Source organism: Colletes latitarsis, chromosome 10, assembly GCF_051014445.1.
Source record: "Colletes latitarsis isolate SP2378_abdomen chromosome 10, iyColLati1, whole genome shotgun sequence".
In the NCBI taxonomy this organism is placed as follows: Eukaryota; Metazoa; Arthropoda; class Insecta; order Hymenoptera; family Colletidae; genus Colletes; species Colletes latitarsis.
In genome coordinates, this window is record NC_135143.1 from 20625185 (window position 1) to 20650829 (window position 25645).

The window sequence follows — 25645 nt, forward strand, 5'->3', positions numbered from 1 at the left end:
GATCGTGTGCTTGTGTTTCAAATTCGTTTACGTAATTATATAATTTGTACATTTGTTCCAAATACAATTCTCTTTGTTAAACTCTGCGTGTATTTATAAATTTGAGTAAAAAACAGTGTGTGTATCGATTCACCAGTAGAGCTCCATTTTCCATCGAATCCCAGTTTCTAGTAATCTCGATTCAGAGTCAATTTGCGAATTCTGCCGCGTCAGATTTAGTGTTTCACAGCAAGGTAAATGCTGTTTGGAAAGGAACGATCGGGACGGAAGTGACGAATGGATCTGGTTGCCCCTCTTTGTCCCCTCATTTTGCGTTCTTTCCTCGAGAGAAGACAGGACGACTCGCTTCGACGAGTCCGCGTCACGCCTCGTGACCGCTTCTCGACGACGACGACGACGACGAATCGCTTCTGAATGGCGCCTTTCAGCCGGTAATCGATTCGCGGCCAGGGGAGAAAAGAAAATGGGACCCGGGCGGGTTTAATCGCCCTCCGCAGTGTGCTCCTCTTTGTAGATTTCCCGTCTTCGAGCACCTCTTTGGCTCTGAAATAATAACTCTCCGCCCCTCCCCTGTGAAATGTTTAAACTTTGTCTTCGCCATCGAGGTGTTTCTCGTTGTCGAATTAACCCCTTGCCATACAATGACGCGTTTGACTCGTGACAAGTTCTTGATGTCAAGTTTCACAATTATGAGGCCACTCACTCATCGTCGAGCCTTATAAATTAAAGTCAACACATTTGTATATTCACAAGGTATTCGCAAATCTAATTTTTTTCATGACCACTGTACGAACAAATTTAAACAAAATTAAATAGTGCATGTTTGAACTATTATATTAAATCGTACGTCAAGGGGTTAACACCTTTAATCCGACGACGTTCCCTGGATAGAGTATCCTTTTCAAAAAATCTTCGACGATTCTCGCGCAAGCTCGATAGTTTCGATCTAAACATTTTTACATTCAGGAGGTATTCGTAAAACAAATCTATTCATTTTCGTGGCCATTCCTTGTGCAAATAAATTTAAATAAAATTAAATAGTGTACGTTTGAAAGATTACATTAAATCGTACGTCAAGGGGTTAACACCCTTAATCCGACGACGTTCCCTGGATAGAGTATCCTTTTCAAAAAATCTTCGACGATTCTCGCGTAAGCTCGATATTTTCGATCTAAATATACAAATATGGACGGACAGCAAATTATATCGGAGAATCTATAAATACAGAACCGATGTGTTTGAACCAGATGCCAAGACGCTTCGAGAATATTAATCGCGTTGTTATAAATCAGATTACGATTGAGGTATTATAAACCAGATAATTTTGTTTGTTCTCCGAGGAATGGAGTGTTTGTGTTTTATTTCTGTTTTGCAAGGAGATCATTGAAATATGCAGAGCGTTCCTGAGATGTGGATCGAGGACCTTAAAACGGGGGGAAATTTCCTCGAGATCGGCTTCCCGGAAGTTAGGAGACCGTAGAAGCGAACAACATTTAAATACCTCGTTTATTTTGAAGAGATTAACCGATATATTTTTGTTTTCACTGTAAACAGAGTTCCTTCCGTGTTCACCGGATTAGCGTTAACCCCTTGACGCACGATTTAATTGCAAGCAATTTTCCGAGTACTATTTAATTTCGTTTAAATTAAATTCGTACACGCGACGCAAAAAATGACAGATTTGTTTCATGAATGCTTCGCGAACGTTGGAGCGTGCTGATTTTAATATATTGGACTTCGCGAGAAGTTTTATGCATTTCGCATGTCAGAATTTCTAGAAATACTGCAAAGTTGCCTGGATTTATTCGGAGATAACTTTATTTAAAAAATTTAGTTAAAAATGTGAAGCAAGGGTTCGTGGTTTTAAAATATAAATTAAAGTCTGTCGATTTAAAAATGCTTCGAATCTAAAAATAAAATGAAAGTTAAACAATTGATGGAAATACTATTTTTCACAATGTATTAATATTATTTTATTGTATGGAATTCAAGGTATAATATCATGATTTCTTATACCTCAATTTCCTATATTAAATATGTCTTTACATTTGTTAGCAATCGTCTACAATGGATGCCAGAATTTCTAGAAATACGTAAAATTTGGATGCAAAGTTACGTTTATTTCCAATCTCATTTTTAAAGATTACACAACGAGCTTGAAACAATTATTTCAAAAAATTCTCCAAATCCAGTAACAAAAAATAAACAACAGAGATTAAAATTTAAAATAAAACACATTCATTCGATAAATATAAAATAGATTAAAATCTAATAAAGTGTAATAATTTTCAAAAATACTGTCGATCTAAAAATAAAGGAAGATTGTATCGAAACGCCAGGATTTCTCGAGTTTAGAGTTTTTGCTCTCAATTTGTTTCACTTTCCCTGTCGAGAGTCGTCGATGGTGGGTCGTCAGAATTTTTACGAATTTCATATGCCACTTTTGAGTCGTCCCGTACACGTGGACGGTTTATTCCTGGAAGTTCAGGAACTTATTGATTCCTACCAACTACGTGGGCGACTTGGACTCGCTTATTTCACCGTGCCGCGTACGAGTGGCGTGATCACGATTCTCACCGACTGTACGCGATATTTCCAAGCGCGTTGTGCAACCTGCGTAATTATTCAAAAGCATCGCGCGATCGACTGGCGTACGCCTCTGAGCACCGATTTCGATGCATCGTCTATGTCCAACGATTTATATCTCTTACCAACCCCCATTTCGGAGCCGATTTTTGCTAATTAATTTTTTTTAACAGTTTCATATCACCTCCAAACGTAAAAATGCAAGCATTATACATTATAAAACAGATTTTCTTCGATACACCAATTTTCTCTGTTTTTGATTGCTCTGACATTTTTCAAATTATAACAGATATCTACTAGTTCAAGTGTGAGTACTGTCAGCGATATTATTCTAAAATTTTCAAGTATCAAAGTTCCTTTTAAGGACGAACACTTTAGGAGCAGTTTATAAAATATTACCAAAAATTAAAATACGATACGTGGCATATAAAACCGTTACGAAACGTAATTTTTTTCTAAAGTGGCTGTTTTATCGCCAACCATGAGTAGACAAATTAAAAGTGACGTTCATATATACTTTGAACGAATCGAAAGACCCAGATGTATAGCACGGATCTTGCAAAAATAGTTCTCGAGCGATGGAGTTCCAAAACTACGATAGTGATTTTCGCGGGGCAGCATTTCCGTTTGAAAAATTGGTCTTTGTCGCGAGCGGTCGGTTCGAATGGTCGTGGTCGCGATTTTAAAGGGGCATGACGTCAGTGATTCCGGCGTGGGTCGACCTCTCTCTTTCTCTGGCGCGTTGGTTCGATCGAGGACTGGGCTGCTGGCAAAGCCTCCGGGCAGCTGTCGCCTCGCGATCCTTTCCATATAACGATCTTTCCTACGGTCTCGACATTTTTCATATAGCCCCTGTCGACTTTCTACCCAACTGGGAGCCAGTCGAAAGAGGAACGACACGCCGCGCTGTGTGGCGTAACGAATTTAGTCGAGCGCATCTCGCGTTCCCAGCAGAGTCGCTCAACGAGAACCGGTGAGACACGGTTCAAATTGCGAGGATATTTTGATTAGAGTGATTGTACCACAACCCGTACACGGTTTGAGAATCCCAGGTCCAGAAACCGGTGGATGGGTCTGGGTGTACGTGGTTCTGATACCATCGGACATTTTCGTTTGATGGCCGGGGGGGAGGCTCTTGCGTCGAACGACCCTAACGATTTATTCTGCCATCTGCATGCTAAGAGCGGAGAAACGCAACAGGAAGATTTCTCTTGGCAAAATTTGGAGCAAACGTTCGTTCAAAGACTATTGGAATATTAGACATTATTTTTTCGTTTCGATTGCTTTGCTAAATTATGATGAAAACTGATAACTGGCGAGATCTGCGCAGCACGTGGCCGTTGGTAGCAGAGCATGGTTGTGGGACACCAAATGAATACTACGCTTAATTAATTTGAACACAAAACTTATATTTCTAAATTTACATTTAAACACGTGCAACTCCAGTTCAACTTACACACAACGTTTCGCGGCAGAACACTCCAGAAGAATTAATTTAACAGTCACCGTGTTAAAAATCGATCCAAGGCGCTAATTACTAATTTTTTAGTACAGGGACTGGAGTGATTGTATTTTGTTTCTCGTTGTCCGTGTAATGTCGCGCGGAGCGACCAGTCGCAGCCGCCTCGCGGAATCGACGCGCATCGACGTTCCCACGTACGGTCGCGCTCTGAAATCCGATCGTGCGTCGGATGAACGCGGCGTCGGTTCGTGGAAAAGCCCGGCGTCGAGGACGCTGTTCCGATCGTAAAGGTATTCGCGAGCCCTCGACATCGAGGAATTCGTATATTTTCGCGCGAAATTACGCCGCGTCGTCGGCGGTAAATCGCGCAGAACCGGTGACTGTTCGACGTTGGAAACTTGTTCCCTTGAAAATTATTGACATTCGCGAGTTTTTTGCACGGAGTTTCTATTCCTGCGATCGGATCTCTGAGAACTTCCTGTTGGCACACCGCGTTCGACGCAAAACTCTGGAACGGTTGCCAAAATCGTTCTTAACGTGAGACACTCTGTTTTGCGTTCACCGTTTGGTGCTAATTTCTACGCAAATTAATATTGGAATGGCTGGTTTACTCGTCAAATAAAAATAGAAACTTTAATTATGGAATCAAATGTTTCCACGTTGAACGACAGTATAAATTTTAAATATGAAATTAAATATTTCGTAATGAAGATTTAACTGTTGGATTCAATGAACGTCAGAAATAAAGTGTCATATGTTTGTTTTATTGGATGATTATTATTCGAATTGGACTCTAATTATTTTGTGGGTGTGGGTTGTGTGTCCTACGTTGAGAATCCCTGCTCTAATCATCGTCGTTAACACATTAGCTACCACGTTGGTCACGGCTGACTGACATCGACATTTCATTCACGCCAAGTTGAGGTAAAACATTCATAACATATTATCACTCGTATCCGTAGTAATATATGACAGTAACTATGATTGTTACAAGAAAAAATGCACAAAGTATCAGCTGCGCTAATGACCGCTGGTAAACATAGTTCTCTTTTAATATTATAATCCTGTTACACTGGTTGATAACCGATTAAATTGTATTTATGATTGTAAAATATAATACAAAGCATCAATCATCCAGCTTTTAAACTATATACAGTGTTCGGTCACTCCTGGGAAAAATTTTAATGGAAGATTCTGGAGGCCAAAATAAGACAAAAATCAAGGATACTAATTTGTTGATCGAGGCTTCGCAGGCATTTTCGGTAAAGAATTTTTTTCTCTAAAGTGTGTGGGATTTCGGAGATATGTGTAATGACCAAAAATGATCGTAATTGACCCCTACAACCGAAAGTAATTTTTTTAGAACGATTTGAAATTTTTTAATTTAATTTTTTAATAACTTTTTAAAGGGGTGACCTTTAGCATTAAGTTGTTCTCAAATTATGTAAAAATAGATGAAATTAAGTTGTGACACTAGAATTTGTATCTGCGTTACAAACAGTTATGAAATATAAAAATGATGTGTCGAGTTCCTTGCTTAACCTTTGAATATTTGCAATTTATAATATTTTTTGATTATGGTTTATGGTTTTACTTCTAAAAATTGTCTCAAATTTGTTGTAAATAATATTCACGACTTCTGTTACTCGAAGATTTAGCTGCCTAAAATTCCGTCGGATTTTCCTTGCGGAGGAGGAATACTTTTCGACGTCGAATGTTTTTATTTTCGCTAGACTCGAAGACGACTTCGTACGAGGATCGAAACGTCGCACAGTTTGAAGCCAGCAATAAAGATTGGAAAAATTTATGTTACGCTACATACGTACGATCGTAACGATAAGAAAGTATCGTATAAATGTAGGTTCTCGTAGGTACTTTCTTTCTAAGTTACAGCCTTGTGAAGTTCCACGTCGGTGGAAGTGTCTGAAGTGGACTTCTCGAGCGAAGAGACGAACTTACACCCTCGGCGACAGGGAAGATTTGCGTACTTTACAGAATTTGTATCAGTATCTCCACATTCTTCAGAATTCTTGTCTTAGTAACCCACGGTACTGTGATTTCATTTGGACACCCGTGCTTCAATTGATCTTCGTCGTTCCAATGACCCTGAAATGCATGAATTATTTTCTTCTTGTATAATTTAGATTCCGACTGTATTCTGAATGGAATTATATTTATTACTCTCTAAACTAGAATAAAATTATACAATGCAATAAAATTAATGCTCTACCTATCAAAAATAAATAAATAGCATCTCAACATTTTTCAGAATTGTCTTAGCAACTAGGTACTATGATTTCATTTAGGCATCTATGCTTCAATCGATCTATCTTCGTCGTTCCAATGATCCCGGAATGTATTCTTAATTATTTTGTTATTCTTATACATATAATTCAGATTCTGACTGTATTCTGAATGGAATTTTATTTATTGCTCTGCAAAATCAGAATAGAATTATACGTATTGCTCTACCTATCAAAAATGAAATTACTTTATTTGAGAAATCTCGAGCAAAAGAGGAAGCTCATAAATTTTGTAATCAAGTTTCTCGTTTATATTATAATTCGAACAAACATGGAGGACGTTCTTAACAATGAGAAAATGGCGTGTCGTTGAACGCGTGAATCCTGTATTATTTTATTACTATTACGTGTATCGGGACGGTCATTCCCGTTGGGTGAAATAAAAAATGTAAAAATTGTCGCTCCTCGACTAACAGTCGTAGTCGATACTAGCGAGGCGGAGACAAATGAAGGAAGGAAACCGGTAACAATGATAAAAACGTTGCAGTGGAAGCGTACGGAGCTTGGAAGCAGCAACTCGCGACAGAAATATCCGCGTAAAGCGATCATCGATCCGCGGGACCGTCGTGTATATTCCGGTACTGGGTTCATTGAGAATATTATTATCATTATATTGCACGTAGATGCATTATACGCGTATTGTCGTACAAAGAACGACTTCCACAATAGCGCTAGCACGGCCAGAGGCTGCTTTTAAACCCGACCTCGAGACAGCTTAAAGAAATAGATGAAGTTGGATGGAAATTTTAGAGCGAAAATAAATGAAGCTAAAAACTCATAGTCGAAAGCTTATAATACTTTGAGTTACCAAACCATAGTTTTCAGCCATTTAATTTGCCACCTTAGAAACCTCCTATTATTATATGAGTTCTCTTATGCGGAGGCTAAATTTATTTACAATTGTTTTAGGAAAAATGGAATAATTTTGTTGATATATTTGGTAGTTTTCAATGTCGTTCTCCTCGATAAGGGAAGGAATGAAGAAATTTGTTCCGCATTTTTCTCGGTTGTACTACGATTACTTGGGACACCCTGTAGAAGCGTGTAGAATGAGTGTTACAGCCTGGCGAGGACTTCCGCGTTTGGAAGACGTTAGGTGAGCTGAGAATGCAATGGCCGCGCAGTTTAAGGTCCGTTTTCACATGACGTATGGTCACAATTTTTAACTCCATGCTATTGAACGTTTCATCCTTTCTAGTATTATTTTTTAATTTTGGTCTTATTAAAACATGATTTTCCCCTTGCAAACCCATATCCAAACTAATTATTCTCGTACGCTTACGATTAAATGATCAACGCGAATCAATAACGACCAGATATATTTATAAACGTGAAAAAATTCTACAAATTCTAAATGGACTCCAAGACTATTCACGGATTCAGTTTGACCCATCGAGACTATTTTATAACCGTGAAATATTGTTTTTTATTAAATAAACTGATAATAGTAGCGATTCGTAGAAATAACTGAAGAATTTCTAAATAAAGTGGTGCAGAAATTAAATCACAAATCTTGTTGGGGATTTTAAATAACGGAATTCGGATTATTGACAAAATGGACAGTTTGTTCGGTTTTGAAGACGATTCGAGAGTTAAAAGACGACTCCGCGTCTCGTGAAAATGGACCTTTAGAGGCGAAACGGTGCCATTTGTTGTTCGTAGAAATAACCGAAGAATTTCTAAATAAAGTAGTGCAGAAATTAAATCACAAATTTTGTTGGGGATTTTAAATAACGGAATTCAGATTATTGACAAAATGGACAGTTTGTTCGGTTTTGATGACGATTCGAGAGTTAAAAGACGACTTCGCGTCTCGTGAAAATGGACCTTTAGAGTCGAAACGGTACCATTTGCTGTTCGTAGAAATAACCGAAGAATTTCTAAATAAAGTAGTGCAGAAATTAAATCACAAATCTTGTTGGGGATTTTAAATAACGGAATTCGGATTATTGACAAAATGGACAGTTTGTTCGGTTTTGAAGACGATTCGAGTGTTAAAAGACGACTCCGCGTCTCGTGAAAATGGACCTTTAGAGGCAAAACGGTGCCATTTGCTGTTCGCTTGCTGTAACCAGTTGGCAAAAAACTGGTCGCATCCGCGAGACTCGCGGCTCGACGAGATGCCGTCGTTGATGAGGATTCGATGATGCACGCACGCCAGTCGACCGGGGGAGCGGTCGTCGAGCATGCAAATTGCCACTCGGAATGATCGATAATACGTTTTTACCATATCGTAGTCCAAAAGAAGAGAGACGAAGATGGACACACCGACTTTCGAACGCAGTTTTGATAAGATCGATAACCAGTGGCGAGTCTGTACTTTTTTCGGGACGTCGGAGACAATTTGAGAGGTTTTCCACCATCGTTCCTAGGGGTGGAACGCTCGAAACTCGAAGCTTCCTGTTATTTTTATTACTGGAAACTCGAAATACGAGTGAATGTATTGCCTTGTATAAATAATTTACAAAAATGTTCCAGCTTCATTTAGTCAATAATAAACCAATTTAATTTGTAGTTAGAGTCAAGATTCGTTTTAATTGCTACGATTTTACTGATCAATTACAGTTACTTATATTGAGACTGAATAAAACGTAAAAATTCAATTTTGTTGATTAATTCGAAACTCTTGACACATAGGTGAATTATTTGTATAAATGATTTACGAGAATATTGCAGCTTTATTTAGTCGATGGTAAACCAATTTAATTAGTGGTTTGATTTTAGACTCAGTTTAATTGGTACGATTTCACCGATCCATTACAGTTATTTATATTTTTGCAAGCCATTAAACTCTCATCTAATTACATTCAACGAATAATTTGATCTTCGGGAAAAAGTTGCTAATATTTCAGTTTCTGGCAAAGTAGATACTCCTTTTAGAAAAAGAGTTGTTACTCATCTCTGGTTGTTACTATGATAATATATTTATTTAATATCTGACTTTCGAACCAGTGCATTCCTAGACTCAGAAACCACTGTATTTCATCACCTATTCGTGACATACAAAATTTGCTAATATTCTAGTTCCTGGTAAAACAAATAGTCCTTGAAAAATGAGTTGTTACTCATCTCTAGTTGTTACTATGATAATATATTTATTTAATATCTGACTTTCGAACCAGTGCATTTCATCCCCTATTCGTGGAATGTAAAATTTACCAATATTCTATTTTCTGACAAAGTACATACTCCCTCAATATATAACAATAATATTTCATCCCCCGCTACTATTAAAAAGTTCCAAAATAATTTTTACGCCCCAGAATATAGCACAGTCTTCGTTCCTGTCTGGAAGTTATCGATATCACCCGTATTCAGAAATCAGCTCGTCCTACCCGGTTGTAATATTATACTTTGTCATAATATATTCTAATGTATTACGCGAGCAGGTAGATTTAAGTGCATAATGATACGGCGCGGCAACTTTGTAATTACTGGCTCGGGGCCCCGGTTTCATGCCCCCCCCCCCCTCTCTCCTCCCCCCTAGTATTGTGTGCAGAGGATATCACGGTTTTATCGACTTCCTCCGGGTTCGCGTTCTGTCGTGCTGGAAAAGACTCTGTTCAAAACGATTATTCAAAACGAGAGCCACGAACGCGCGCTGGTTTCGTGGCACGCTGTGCCACCGCGTTTGTATCAGAGGTTGTAAGTATCGGTTCGTGGCCGAGCTCGACGTTTCACGTGCTAATTTCTTCCTGGTGCACGCGCCTAATGATATCGTTCGACGCTATCAATTATCATCGTCTGCGCCGGGATTCGTCGGCGCGGCCATTCGTAACGACGGGAATCGCGAATCGCGTTTCAGATCGCTGGGGAAATATGTCACGGGTGCTCTCTGTCTTCTTGGAATTCGCAGGGGTCATATTCGACCCACGTTCTATCCACAGAATATTATTTAACAATTTGATAGCATTTAAATGAGAATTTTATACGGGGCGTTTCAAAGAAATACATAATTTCTGTCTTTGGGAAATATAACAGGCGAAACAGTATTTGTAATAAATTTTATATCTATTCGGTAATGAGATCCTTATTGATAAATACGAAATTTTATACGGGGCGGTTCGAGAAAACATTTTTTAATTTTTATCTTTGCAAAGTGTAACGATCGAAACGGTATATGCAATCAATTTTTTATCTATTCAATAGTGAAATCCTTGTTAATATATACTAAATTGGCGTTTAAGATATGAAAGATTTTATTTCAAGTAGAATTATAGAAGTTGCAAGAGCGAATTGTCTAAAATAAATATTAATTCGATTCAGTGAACGAGTTATTAGCGAATTAATGAGCCCTGAAGTCTCCGACGATCGTCTAAGGGTTAATAAAGTTAGTATTGGGAATTACTGAGAATTTTATTAATTCGATCGACGAATTATTCATGGAAATATTTACCTTTGGTGCTCGTCCGGAGCACGATCGACGTTCCTGTTCGTTTGAGGCTAGAATTATTATTATTGTTCGTAAGACACTGTGTTTGATCGTTTAATGTTTTCTGTGCAGGGTCCCCTATTTGTGAATTGGAAGGATGCCTGATGTGCCCACTCGTGGTTAGCCGGGAAAAGTATGTGATCTTTCTTAAGGGTGAGTACACTTGATTTTCTACACTTTGCAGATTTTTTTCACAGAAAAAAATAATTCTATGTTTTTGGTGCTTTCTTGGCTTCACAACTTTCGCACAGTTTTTTGCAATATTTAAAATAGTAAATGGACAACAATTTGTACACGTACATCGATTATCGTCGAACTATTCTTTTTTCAAGAAGACGAGTAAAGTGATTGTTTTAGATTTATGAAAGTGATCAAAATCTAAAGCATCAACTAGCTTTGTCTGTATTAAAACTAAATTTCGTTCGTACATGGAAGATTGTTGGGTTAGTCAACTTTTGCTGTCGTGGCCTTATATGATCTCACGAAAGGAAGTTTAGAGCTCACGCAAATGCCAGGGCACAGCCAATAAGGATCGAATTCGATTAAGTGTAAACACAATACGGTCTGGGTTTATGCAGGGTGTGAAAGGTTAATGAAAGATCGAAAAAAACACTTCACCTTTCACAAAGAAGTATCAAGGTACTTTTCATTACTTCAAAAGTTATTACAGTTTGTACTAAATAGTTTCGATGTGTTCGCGCAGATGTTCACGGAGACAAAAGATTTGTAATTTTTCGAGGCACGGCTTTTACGAGAAATATACCTCTTCTGTCGGAGCCTGTATAGTCTGTAGCGCGAGAAAAGATCGTTCGTGAATTCTCAGGCGGTCCTCTGGTCCCGTTGCCTAGCGAGGTAAATCGCGTTGCTCTTCCAAAAATAATTCTCTCGTCGGTCAGTCGCGCGAAAACGCCTCTGTTTCCGCGCTTACGTAACGATCTCGCGTCTCGAGCGATCGAAGGGCTCGATTTCGAACCGCCTCGACCACCCCTTGTCTCGTACTCTGCCCCCCGCGACTAAAAGCCACCCTAAAATCCGCGATCTTTGAAGAATTTAATCAAGAAAACGTTTTGCTCAAAAATGAAAAGAAATCTGATTTATTCTTGACACTTTAAAATTCTTGAGTCATTTATGTTTACGCTATCTTACGATCTAATGTCACGAAAATGTGTGTTTTACAATATGGTAAAAAAGAATCATTTTCCATATTTTCTCTGTTTTATCACATTGTAAACGACATCGAGACAATTTCAAAACATTTTCGTCACATTATCTTTAAAATGGGTGTAAACAAGAATATATCAGATTTCTGCTATTTCTTCTTTCCTCCCATTTTTGAGCTAACCATTTCTCCATTTAAATTCTTGGATCCAACACGATTCTTTATTTCATTGGGATTTGAGAAGTTCCTCAATATTCCTATAATTTAAAAACTTATACGTTGTATGAGAATTATAAAAATAAACTTGCGTGTCATGTTTGTTCAGTTTCAAATTGCTACTAAAGCGATATAACTCTCAAGCCACTAGATTTAGGGTATAAGTATGTACATACTTGTTAGTAGACATTCGAAAACTGTCTCGAATAGTAGAAGAAAAATTCTAGATTTTCGCACAGTTTTGTACCTCTATCCGTGTTAGCCCAAGTCGTACAGGGCAGCCAAGTACATAAAAATAATTTCTTGGTCCCGGAGGAACGGGGAAACGCCGAAATCGCCTGATAAGGAAAAACGCTGTGGATCCAGCTATCGGCGTAAATTCGGCTCCCCCTGGCGTAAAGCTGGCCAGAAGAGAACCGTACGTATTCGATATCGTTAATCATTCAGCGGATCGATTCGTAGGGACTAACAACCGACGGAATAAAATCTTCTAATGGGCCAAATACACGGGGAGCCTGCGTCGACGGTCCAATTCGGCATTTCCATTCGATTAGAGGACCGTCACATGCCATTCGGGCAGCATTCTATTTCCATTACGGCCGGACGGATAGTATTCGCGGCGTCGAGCCGCGAATAGAATAGACAACATCGACGGGGATTCGGGATACCTTGAATAAGTTAGAAGGGCTCGTTCGTACGATCGATAGCTGGTGCACGGCCACGGGAGACCGAAACGCCGCGACGCCACGGAGCGTCGACGGACTAAAGACCCGTTTCCCCTACCCCTCCCAAAAAATAGTCCCTCGCAGAAACGGGTTTACCGCGCCGCGTGGATCGAGACGAAGAAAGGAGCCACGGCGATCCCACGAAAGGTTCCTCGGTGCTCCTAGGTCCCTCCCGGCGACGACCGTGGAGGAGCAGGAACGCCATTTTACCCGGAAATTTACCACCGGCGGAGAAAAAAATTTGGCAGCAGCCGGGTCAGCCTCGTCCCAAATATCGAATCAACCCGGGGATCGATAGCGCGGACGGTTTCTCGTTGCCAAAACTCTCCTCCTGGCCTTACGACTACCGCGGTCGACGCCGAGGAAGCCCTGTGGCGAGATATTGCGGATGTTCCCCGGCCTGACGCATCGAGAGCAACCCGTGAATTCTTTATCGTTCGCCTCGTCGATTTCCCATCGCGAGAACCAGAACCGACGAGGTGGATCCCGATGGGGTCATCCTGTATCTCGGGAAGGCTTTTTTTCTCTTTGGCCCAAATTATATCAGGTCGTTCTAATTATTACGCTTATTACCACTCATCGATGTATCGTCCATTTTGCATTAAGGGGGCAGCCTCGTGTGTACGTTGCAAAATTTAACTTTATTAATTTTTTTTAACTAAACCTAACATCTAACGCTATAATTTATTTTCGTGATTTACTCAACTATCCTTTGGGAACACAAAGTAAATTTTTCAATAGTTTTCATTGACTTTTCATGTTTTTATTACGACCACAGTAAACATGTGTTTAAACTCAGTGCAGATTTTATATGGTCGCTGCTGTTCAAATTTTTGCCAGTTAAAAAATGTTGCGGCGATCGAAGTAGGTGGTATTGTAACGATTCGTAAAATGAACATCGACACCAGCAGATATTTATACACATATCGTTTTTTAAACATTGTTTTTCACGCTTCACTGGCTCTAAGGAGAATTCCCTCCACACTTCTGGGTTCATTTTAAGAATCATTACTGTAACCGAAGTTTCGCGAATCGAGAACGTCGCATCGATCGCGTCGCTAATCGAAACGAAAACCGGTATCAATTATCGACGACCGTGTCCAGCGGTGTTCAAGGCAATACTTCTGCCAGATTTCTCGATCAAGTTTCGGTCGCCGGCCGTCCAGATAACCGATCCGACCTTTTCAGCGTCGCGCATAGATTTATTGCCACGGCGGACGTATCGCAGATAACGAAGAGTTTCGCGAAATCGAACGTTTCGTCGATTCGGTTTCGCGACGGTTAATCGATTAGCCGCGTTTCCGAAAGATTCGAAACGGATAACCGGGGTAAGCTCGACTCTCTCGTAATAGGTTATCCTCCGCCGGGCAGGTGCGAGAACGACGAATTAATTAATGGGATCGGGTGACCGTAATTAAGCTTAATTAGTCCGACCCGTCGCTGGCTGTGTTTATACAATGCCAAAGTATCGGGGCAACCGCCACGCTGGAACAGTCACCATTATCGTTCCGGCATATCGATGAACACCGACTGATTTCACCGACCGGACTACGTGGAAAAAATTCAAATCCATCGCTGATACGGCACGCATGCGTTACACGGACTATTTTATCCCGATTCTGTCGTGTAACGCGCTGAATCGTCTATTTAAACAACCTAATAATAGGTTAATATTTTAATAATTTTTAACTGTTGGGCCCAGCGAACTGGATTCCCCAGAGATAATCCAGATTTTCAGATATTTTGTGACTATCGTTTTTATATCTATGCATAAAATAATACTCATCCAATTGCATCCTGCATTACTGGCAAATAACAATGTTCAAGATGAAAAGCTCAGGCCTCAAAATCTAACAGTTCAAGCCATAACGTCGTTGTACAAAGTACAACTTCAGAAATGGATTCTACACGAGAAAACAATAACAAGTTCCAAGTTGTAATTCTGTGTTGGAATAATTCTTTCAAAAGATGAGGATAGTTGAACTATTTACGAACAGTGAAATAAGTCGTGTGTGAAAATGGGAAGTTTGTCCAGTCCTCAAATGGCAGATATAAACCTTGACTATTACTATTATAAACAATATCTCGACAAATAGAGTCGTCTCCGTTTATATTTAGATGCAAGGAGCTCGTTTTGGACACCTATTGTGAAGGTAAATAGGTAATGATTCTTAAAATGAACACGTGATTCGTAAATTGAACATCTCTGTTCCTTTCACCGAGGAAGATCCCTCTCGAAGCCACTGAAGCGTGAAAGACGACACTAAAAAAAAAACGATACGATACCAATCCCGGTGGTGATGTTTATTTTAAAAATCACTACTCTCCAATTGATTCAAGAAGAAATTCCCTATAACTTAAAAATGGGGTCAATGAGGACGCACGTTCGTACGGAACTTTTGTTGCCAGAATCCATCTCTGAAGCGGGCCCACGTCACGGGACACCCTGTACATCGTTTTTGATTCCGTTTCCGCGTCGTTCGGCCCTTTATTCGAGACCGTTCGCGAATTCAACCGACGAGTAGCGTGTCGAGTGGTTGGTATCATGCGAGAGAGGAACGTTGGCGACGGGGACGCCGAATAAATGTTACCCAATGGAGCCTGATCGATCTTTTCTTCGGCTCTTCTCCGCTCTTCCCGCTTCCCACCCTCTGTTCCCGGTTCTCTCTTCCTCCCGTAATTCGTATTCTACGGCAGTTGTATCCCGGGATCGCCTGCAGCTTCCATCCGAACGTTGCCTCTGTGTGTTGCCGGCACGTCGGATAGTTAGTCGATGATGTCGGACGACTAATGCGCCGTAGGAAGTATCGACGTATCTCCGCCGCGAGCCCCTTGCACGTGTTCCACCCTTCTCGCAATTTTAGAACCCGTGGCTAGGGGCTGTGGCAACCCCCCCGTGCCCGTCCTCCACGTTGCATCCCGTATCTCGAGCACCAAACTCCGTCGCAACTGATTTTGCTTAGAAATCGGTTAACCCTTTGAAATCCCAAACATTTTTGACGTTTCCGATCCGCGGGTCCGTACACCATTCAGCTACGAAATTGTGATACACCGAAATTAACCTGGTATCAACGCCAGGGTGGTCCCTTAGCTACGGGAGTCAAAATTGTTCTCTTAGTTTTGTTTTGACCCACATAGATTGTAACACTCGACGAAGAAATCATTTACGCCAAATTTTAACGTGACAGCTAGAACACGTGCCGCATTTGAATTGAAATTTTGAAATTATAACGATTTCGCATTGGAGTCGAATGTACTTGTATGGTCTTATTCGAAATTTATTAATCGATATTTTCTTGTGAAATTATAATTCCTTTAGTGCGAAATAATAACATTACGTATGATCTCCAATACTATCGTTCGAGTGAGTTCGACTACGTTTTGCCATACGATTATTTTTAATTGAAAGGACAAGGACATACGATAGTGTGTAAAAAAATTACGATTCTTTGCATCGTGCTAGAAAAAGGATCTTTTCCTTTTTTCAGGAGAATTGATAAAAGACTCTTGATTGTTGAGTTGGTAGAAGACGAGATCCCAAAAACCATTTTTCAAATACACAGTCATGGTCTTCTGTTCTTCTTGTACGCCAAGATCAGTTCATTAAATCCTTGCTGAGTCGGTTAAAAAATTGTCAGTGTTTTCTTTTTTATGGATTACTTGGATATTTCAATGTAACGAAAATGGAATCAAGTTGTAAATAAGCGTTTTTTGTACACGATTTTATTATAACGTAAGTTATTTTGCAATTGAATCGGGTCTAGTCGTTGATGGATACAAAATGGCTGCCCCAGACTATCGTAGGCTTGACTGGTGAGGAGTTAAATTAAAACGTAGTTTTTCTTTCATTATTCCAAATAAATAAGTGTCGGGTAGAAAAAGACCCGGAGATCGTCTGAGAATCACAGCCAATCGCAAAATTAAAGTTATTATATTCCATACGAGAGCAAACAGGGATTTTGAAGATTTTATCGATCGAATTCTACGTCTAAACCTTCCTTCGGAATAGCGATAATAAATCAGAACAAAGCCTGCGGAACAGCGTCCAAGGAAAGTGCTATGAATCAGACAGTCAACGTGTCAATCGTCTCGTAAAGGAATCTACTCTGACATCATATGCTAGGAGCGTACTATGATTGAACGAAAGTAGGTTTCGCGATGGTCATTAGGAATTAAGAAGCGTTGTGAAACCGAGTCGTTCGCGAAACCTTTGCGGTATGATGGATTTATAGAAATAAATTTCCATCTGGATTGGAGAGGAGCCTGCGCGGAAATGTGTGTCGATCGGAAGAATTCTCGAACGAAATATAATAGAAACGCGCGTGTTCGTCGTTGATATGGATGGATATTTTTTTTCCACCGATGTTCTAAATCGCATATACTGGGTCTTGTTTCGCCAGGAATCTCGAAAATCAACCTAGACTCGGTCTAATAATAGAGATTAACGCGCTCCCGCTGATGCAGTCGTAGAACTACGTGTCGTATACTCGTTGCATTATCGTTGGGACACGTAACACTCTGCTTTCACATTGTCCGTTTTCACGGAATACTGCGTTTTTGTGCGTTTCGTACGTTCTAAACCGACTGGCCGTTGTTTTTTCACAGTCGAGACGCGGTAAAATCGTTTAATTTAAATAGCTTGATTGGTAGAACAATTACTTCGGTCGAAAAACTCGAACCCGGATACCTAATAAGCCACGTAATCACACGAGCAACGCACGCCAGACATTTCAGATACGCTTCGAAGTCTACGGTTCTCTTTGGTGAGATGTTATTTAATCGAAAGAAAAAATTGTTAAACGAGTCGTCTCCTTAAAGACTCCATTATTTATAATTTTGTAGAGGAGTGGGAGATGTTATTAAAAATTCTAAGAATACGTATTCCATGTATGCAACAAGTTCCATGTTTTGGAACCGTAAAATTATGATTGCAATAATAAAAACTGGGATTTTAAACAATTCTTTCCGGATTTCTCAAAGTACTGAGTTTTAACATTTGTATTATTATAGGATTGAACATTTTTCATTGTACATATGTATATTAAACAACGTTAAGGAAAACTGTGTTATAGGAGGGTTGACTCTATATTAGGTGAAATGTGATCCCATTATAGTTTATTACGATTGCTTTTACAAACATATTGCATTATAATTACACGATAATTAAACGGTTTAATGATTTACAATTATGATTGCACGTCAATTACACGATAATTATACCCCCGTATATTGGAATATAATTACAGAGCAATTACTCCGTAGAAATGTAATCGGTTTACATTTTGGCCGACAGTGGGATGTTCTTTCGCTGTCCGTTCCACGAAACTTTAGCTAGTCGCGCGTCAAAGTCGTTTCGCGTCGCGAGTACGTTTTAAAACGCGATAAGACAGATGGAGAAAAGATAGGAGTATCTAGAGCGACGATAAGAGTGATTCGGTGCCACATGTTTCCGTTCGTCATCCTCGTTCGCTGCTTTCCATCTCCCGGTGACGATGACCGATGGTTTTTCTTCTCTTTGTCGTTACAGTCGAGGCCCAACAAAGATCGTGTCCGTTTGAACCCGTTTGAACTATTTCTTCCAAAGAAGGTTTCGGTTTTTAATAAATAACACCATTAATAATTGTATTACTTATTGGTTATTGGTATTTATAGTATAATATTATTGAATCAGGTTGGAGTCCATTTGTGCTTGAATTGCATTGGTCAGACCGATCTCGATATAAAAACATATTTTCGTAAATTACAAAATTGGGTTTCCATTACTATAATTAAGAAATATTACTTTCACGTGGATCTGATAAAACGAAATGTCAAAAATTTCACTTCTTTGAGACTTTTTTTGAGCCTGGATTTTAACACCTGCAATTGTAAATATTTTTGTACGAAAAAAATTATGGTCTTGAAATATGGATTCAAACCGAATGGAGGGGAAAATACTCTCCTTTAATACAAGTTTCTAAACAAAAAATTACCAAATTGCGATCTAAACGAGAATAGGAAAATAAATTTTGATAGTATTTGTGAATTTTAACAAGGTTACGAGAATAAATAAATAAATTGTTGGTTGTGTAGCTTACAATGGTCTAAAATCAAAATTTTACTTTTGTAGAATATTTTGATCTGACAGTGAACGTGTTAACGCGAAAAATATATAATGATGAACCCTCCTCAGGGGTTGGAAGAAGATTGTAAATTAAATAGTCTAAATTGATAGGAACCGTTGTCAGATCCATCAGATTAAAACAAAAAATTGTACTGGAATGGAAAATGGTAGAATTGAGATTTGGGTCAAAGTGGCTCCTGATTCGAACGATTCGTCGTTCGAGGGTGAAATTCGAGGGCCAACGGAGATGGAGTAGCCGGTCGAGCGCGTGCATTTCCTTTGAATTGGCTGCAGTGGAACTGCAGTACCAAAGGGTGAGGCGGAAGGCACGCATATTTCCGAGCGTGACGCACCTTGGACGCTGGGCTTGGCTCACCGGTCGAGAGATATCGGTACGCTGCTTTGTGCACGCGCCTGTAAAGCTACGTTCATAATGAAGCTTCTCCCACAAGAACAGACCCATAACTTCGGGTTCCCGATTTTGGTGAAATGTTTAGAGCACACAGTGGGCACCTTCCTCTTTTCAAATCACCCGCATTCATAGACAGTTGAACTTTTTCGAGCTACTTGCACTTAAAAACAGAAACGTTGCACCAAGACTTCAGAATCACCCTGAACCACTAAAAATGAAGAGCTACAATATAGAATATTTTTAATGTTTCACGGATCTTCATTCTTTAGTGAGAGTTTAGTAGAATAAAAAATGAAAAGTTTGCATAGTTGGCAAAGTAGTGACGTTTTTCAGCTATCAAAATATCATTTTTTTTTTTTTAAATGTATCACCTGGCAGCCAATGTGTTAAATATGTGGAAGTGTTCTGAACAGGAAAGTAGATCAGACCTAAAATCTAACAGATGTCAGCTGGCTAGGGTTCATTATCATATGCTTTTCGCGTTAACGCGTTCACTGTCAGATCAAAATATTCTGCAAAAGTAAAATTTTGATTTTAGACTCATTTTCGTAACCTTGTTAAAATTCACAAATACTATTAAAATTTATTCTCCTCAACGTCTTAACTCGAGAATTAATTGTTCTAGTATCACAATGGTAAATTCTGTCACCCATATATGGGTGACGTGGCAGTCAAAGTGTTAAGTAATCATCATGGCTTCGAATTTGCAGGAGTCACGATAAAAGTTCTACCTTAATCTTCAGTCTCGACCCTGAACGAGTAATTGTTCTTATCTGCAACAGTATTTGAGGTCAAGGAGTTGTCATCTAAGTACCATTTCTCGACGATACAAAGTGTCCAAGTAGCTAGTAATACTGGATTTAATCGATCCTTGGTGGAAGAACCAGAGATGTAGAAACTGTTTGCTAATTGAGTCGTGTCAATTCTACTGTATAACCCCTGAGAACCAAAGTACCCCAAAAACCAGAGATGCTATTCAATCTTCCTACTTTCGGTGGGCAACGAACCCTGTTCCCCCACGAATGAGCGTTTCAAAGTTTCGTTTTAAAATGCAAAATATCGAGTAAAATTTTTAACGCGGCGAAGCTACCGGATAAATGTAACGCTAAATTCGGTGGTATAGTTTAACTTTGGCAACCCTGCTCGTAACGTGAGCAAGTACCATCGTGCGACGCTGTCCATATTAGACGCGACTGGCAGGCGCCGCTAACGCCGCGGCGATCGGCTGCGAATTAACTATTTAGAGGCGGTAAAAAGCTGCGCGATAATAAAGACGCGATCGCGTTTCACCGGTCTGTAGACGTGGCCTAATGCCCGATGTCCACTTGAGAGCTTTACTCCTGGACAGGAACGTGACCCTAGACGCCATGTTATACCAGAGCGGTCTGTGAAACTTTCAGTATGTTCCTTTTCGTTGAAAATATACAGGGTGTTCGGCCACCCCTGGGAAAAATTTTAATGGGGGATTCTAGAGGCCAAAATAAGACGAAAATCAAGAATACCAATTTGTTGATGGTAGCTTCGTTAAGAAGTTATTAACGTTTAAAGTTCCGCTAATACTGAATTTTTTTCTCGAAAGTAGGTAGGATTTCGGGGGTATGTGTATTCACCAAAACTGATTATAATTGACCCCCGCAACCGAAAATAATTTTTCCAGAACGATTTGAAACTTTTCAATTTCGCCGAAAAATTTAGTCACCTACCCCCTGTCAATTTTTCTTAAAAATCCGTTTTTGATTTTTAGTAATTTTGTTTGACATTCTACAGAAAAGTTGTTTAATACTTATGGTACGTAAGGACGATCTTCTCATTCTGACCCCAATTTTTTATCAAGTAAATATAAACGACGTATGTTTGTTTCTTTCGTGTGTGTATGTGAAATTTGCAGCTCGAGGAAGATGGATCTAAACCTGTTCACGACTCCTCGAGTCAATCGATTCAACCCTTCCAACTCTTTTAAACTTTAGATATGAATCCTTACAATCCTATGAAAATCTATGTAGAAATTGTAACGTGATCGTTTTGATGGGGTCTGAGCCCAAATTTAATTTTAGTAAATATACGAAAGATCCAAACCTGTCCGCGATTCCTCGAGTGAATCGATCGTCTGTATAAAAATTGGTAACGTGGTTTGATGGGATTCGAAACCAAATTTAATTTCGATAGATTCGTCTCGATTTCTTGACTTCTTGACCTTACCTATAATAGTTGTTGAATGTCTAATCATTTCTACAGTTATTTGCGTCCAAATGGAAACCCTTTTGATCGAAATTATGCACGAAACCGTTGTAAAAATGGCGTTGCGATGTTCGAACTAGGTGGAACATCCTGTGGACAGCAATTATTTCCCCCCAACGAGCACCAGGAACATACGAGTTTGAAAATAACTGTGCGTTCGCGTCCCACGTTCGGATTCCACGCGGATTCTTCTCCCTGCGAATGATCCGTGCAGAGGATCTCGAGGAGACGTCGCGTTCTCGAAGGCATCGAGAATCCCCGATGGGGAAAAAAAGCATCACGAGGTATCGCGAAACGAGCGTGGCCGGTCGTCGGTGGAACGAGCAAGTACATTCCCCTTGGATGTCGCTGGTCTCGTGGTGCCCAGGGTGCTCGAGCACGGCCCTGCTTCTCCGTCTCCATCCACTTCCTTCTTCGTCTCTTTCGCGCTTGTTTCTCCGGCCAGCGGTTAGCTAGCGTACCGGTTGGTAGTAATGGGATAAAGCACCTTAACAAGTAGGATCGAATCCTAACCAGCTGGATTCCCCGGCTAGACCAGTGTTTCCCAACCTTTTTTCTATCGCGTCCCACCTCCGCGCCTCGAAATTAACTCCCACCACGATATCGCTAAGTACAATATAAATAGGCACTTCGAACGAAAAAAGGAGAAGAGTGCAATACAATTTTCTAACTGCCCCCAGAATATTAAAAATTGAATATTTTGTGAAATTTGAGTCATGAATTTTACGAACCCCCAAGTTTATATTTGTCAAAAATTCGTATAATTTTCTCACTTGTCCTCACGTTGGGAAACGCTAGATCTCTGTGACCATTTTGTGAAATTCCCCCATAAATCCACCCCTACATTTATACCCAATTTATAAGCGACAAAACGAAGCCCGAAAATAAAGTCAAAAAACTACTCGAACGGTGAAGCTAAAAAAGCAGAATAACTAAATTCTCTCGTTCTACAACCTGAAGTGCGTGTAATTTCCAGGTCAGAAGCTAATTATAAATAATAGTAATGCTCGTGACGACTATAAATTCGAATTTAACTTGGCCTTCCAACCGGCGAGCAACGCTAAAGCAACTTAAATTTCATTAATTGCCATCGCGAGTAGCGTTCTAGCCCGTGAAGCGAATCTTGGATATTGGAATTGACTTCGATCGTGAGTACATATTGAAGTTGATCCCATCTCTACCGGTTAGGCAGTTAGCAAAGCGGCGCGGTCTTATAAAAGAGTCCCCGGCAGAAAACGAACCGGCGGTTAATCGTGTGTTCGCCCCGCGCGTACACACTTAGAAGCGATACGAAGGGCGTATATATTCGCGTGTGCCGTTTATACACGTCGTGCGTGTCCGTTCCTTCCTCTCTATCCACCAGCGACCGACCCACCCGTTCCTTCCTCTCTCGTTTTATCTTATCCCCTGCCTCTCTCGCGTCTCTTCCGTCTGGCCAGTTCTTTCACCAGCGAACTCCCAGAGACGAGTCCAAGACGCAAACTCCTGCTCGTAGCCTCGCATCCCACGAAATTAGGCAAACTCGACCTTCCCATCCATCATTGCCCCACGATTTTTCATTTTTAAAAACCCCTGTTCGAATTCTTTATATCAACGTACCGCAAGGAGCAAAATTACCCAAACACCACACCAACCACCTTACTATACTTATCAAGAGTTTCAAAGGGTCGTAATAGTTGGATCGATCGACTCCAGGAGTCGTGAATAGGTTCAGATCCGTCTTCCTCAAGCTGGAAACTCCACACACGCAAAAAACAAACATATCTCGTTTATATTTACCAAAATTGAATTTGAGCCAAAACAACCATGTTACGATTCATATCGAAAGTTTAAAAGGGTCGTAATAGTTGGATCGATCGATTCGAGGAGTCGCGAATAGGTTCAGATCCGTCTTCCTCAAGCTAAAAACTCCACACAACACAAAAAACAAACATACCTCGTTTATATTTACCAAAATTAAAATTGAGCTCAAATCCCACCAAAACAACCACCTTACTATACTTATCAAGAGTTTCAAAGGGTCGTATTAGTTGGATCGATCGACTCCAGGAGTCGTGAATAGGTTAAGATCCGTCTTCCTCAAGCTGGAAACTCCACACACGCAAAAAATAAACATATCTCGTTTATATTTACCAAAATTGAATTTGAGCCAAAACAACCATGTTACGATTCATATCGAAAGTTTAAAAGGGTCGTAATAGTTGGATCGATCGATTCGAGGAGTCGCGAATAGGTTCAGATCCGTCTTCCTCAAGCTAAAAACTCCACACAACACAAAAACCAAACATACCTCGTTAATATTTACCAAAATTGAATTTGAGCTCAAATCCCACCAAAACAACCATGTTACAATTCATATCGAAAGTTTAAAAGGGTCGTAATAGTTGGATCGATCGATTCGAGGAGTCGCGAATAGGTTCAGATCCGTCTTCCTCAAGCTGGAAACTCCACGCAACACAAAAAACAAACATACCTCGTTTATATTTACCAAAATTGAATTTGAGCCAAAACAACCATGTTACAATTCATATCGAAAGTTTAAAAGGGTCGTAATAGTTGGATCGATCGACTCGAGGGGTCGCGAATAGGTTCAGATCCGTCTTCCTCAAGCTAAAAACTCCACACAACACAAAAAACAAACATACCTCGTTTATATTTACCAAAATTGAATTTGAGCCAAAACAACCATGTTACGATTCATATCGAAAGTTTAAAACGGTCGTAATAGTTGGATCGATCGACTCGAGGAGTCGCGAATAGTTCAGATCCGTCTTCCTCAAGCTGGAAACTCCACACACGCAAAAAATAAACATATCTCGTTTATATTTACCGAAATTGAATTTGAGCCAAAACAACCATGTTACAATTCATATCGAAGGTTTAAAAGGGTCGTAATAGTTGGATCGATCGATTCGAGGAGTCGTGAATAGGTTCAGATCCGTCTTCCTCAAGCTGGAAACTCCACACACGCAAAAAATAAACATATCTCGTTTATATTTACCGAAATTGAATTTGAGCCAAAACAACCATGTTACAATTCATATCGAAGGTTTAAAAGGGTCGTAATAGTTGGATCGATCGATTCGAGGAGTCGTGAATAGGTTCAGATCCGTCTTCCTCAAGCTGGAAACTCCACACACGCAAAAAACAAACATATCTCGTTTATATTTACCAAAATTGAATTTGAGCTCAAATCCCACCAAAACAACCATGTTACAATTCATATCGAAGGTTTAAAAGGGTCGTAATAGTTGGATCGATCGATTCGAGGAGTCGTGAATAGGTTCAGATCCGTCTTCCTCAAGCTGGAAACTCCACACACGCAAAAAATAAACATATCTCGTTTATATTTACCAAAATTGAATTTGAGCCAAAACAACCATGTTACGATTCATATCGAAAGTTTAAAAGGGTCGTAATAGTTGGATCGATCGACTCGAGGAGTCGCGAATAGGTTCAGATCCGTCTTCCTCAAGCTGGAAACTCCACACACGCAAAAAACAAACATACCTCGTTTATATTTACCAAAATTGAATTTGTGCTCAAATCCCACCAAAACAACCATGTTACAATTCATATCGAAAGTTTAAAAGGGTCGTAATAGTTGGATCCATCGACTCGAGGAGTCGTGAATAGGTTCAGATCCGTCTTCCTCAAACTGGAAACTCCACACAACACAAAAAACAAACATATCTCTTTATATTTACCAAAATTGAATTTGAGCCAAAACAACCATGTTACGATTCATATCGAAAGTTTAAAAGGGTCGTAATAGTTGGATCGATCGACTCGAGGAGTCGTGAATAGGTTCAGATCCGTCTTCCTCAAGCTGGAAACTCCACACACGCAAAAAACAAACATACCTCGTTTATATTTACCAAAATTGAATTTGTGCTCAAATCCCACCAAAACAACCATGTTACAATTCATATCGAAAGTTTAAAAGGGTCGTAATAGTTGGATCCATCGACTCGAGGAGTCGTGAATAGGTTCAGATCCGTCTTCCTCA

At 39.9% G+C, this 25645-nt stretch overlaps 1 protein-coding gene across 15 annotated transcripts in view; it reads left to right on the top strand.

Annotated features, from left to right (window-relative positions):
* LOC143346900 (bromodomain adjacent to zinc finger domain protein 2B) overlaps positions 1 to 25645 on the top strand; it is a 229815-nt gene that overhangs the window by 96777 nt on the left and 107393 nt on the right. For all 15 annotated transcript variants that reach the window (XM_076775533.1, XM_076775540.1, XM_076775542.1 and 12 more), the window contains one exon: positions 10856 to 10933. The gene's annotated coding sequence lies outside the window, so the exon portion shown is untranslated. The remainder of the gene's footprint in view (positions 1 to 10855; positions 10934 to 25645) is intronic.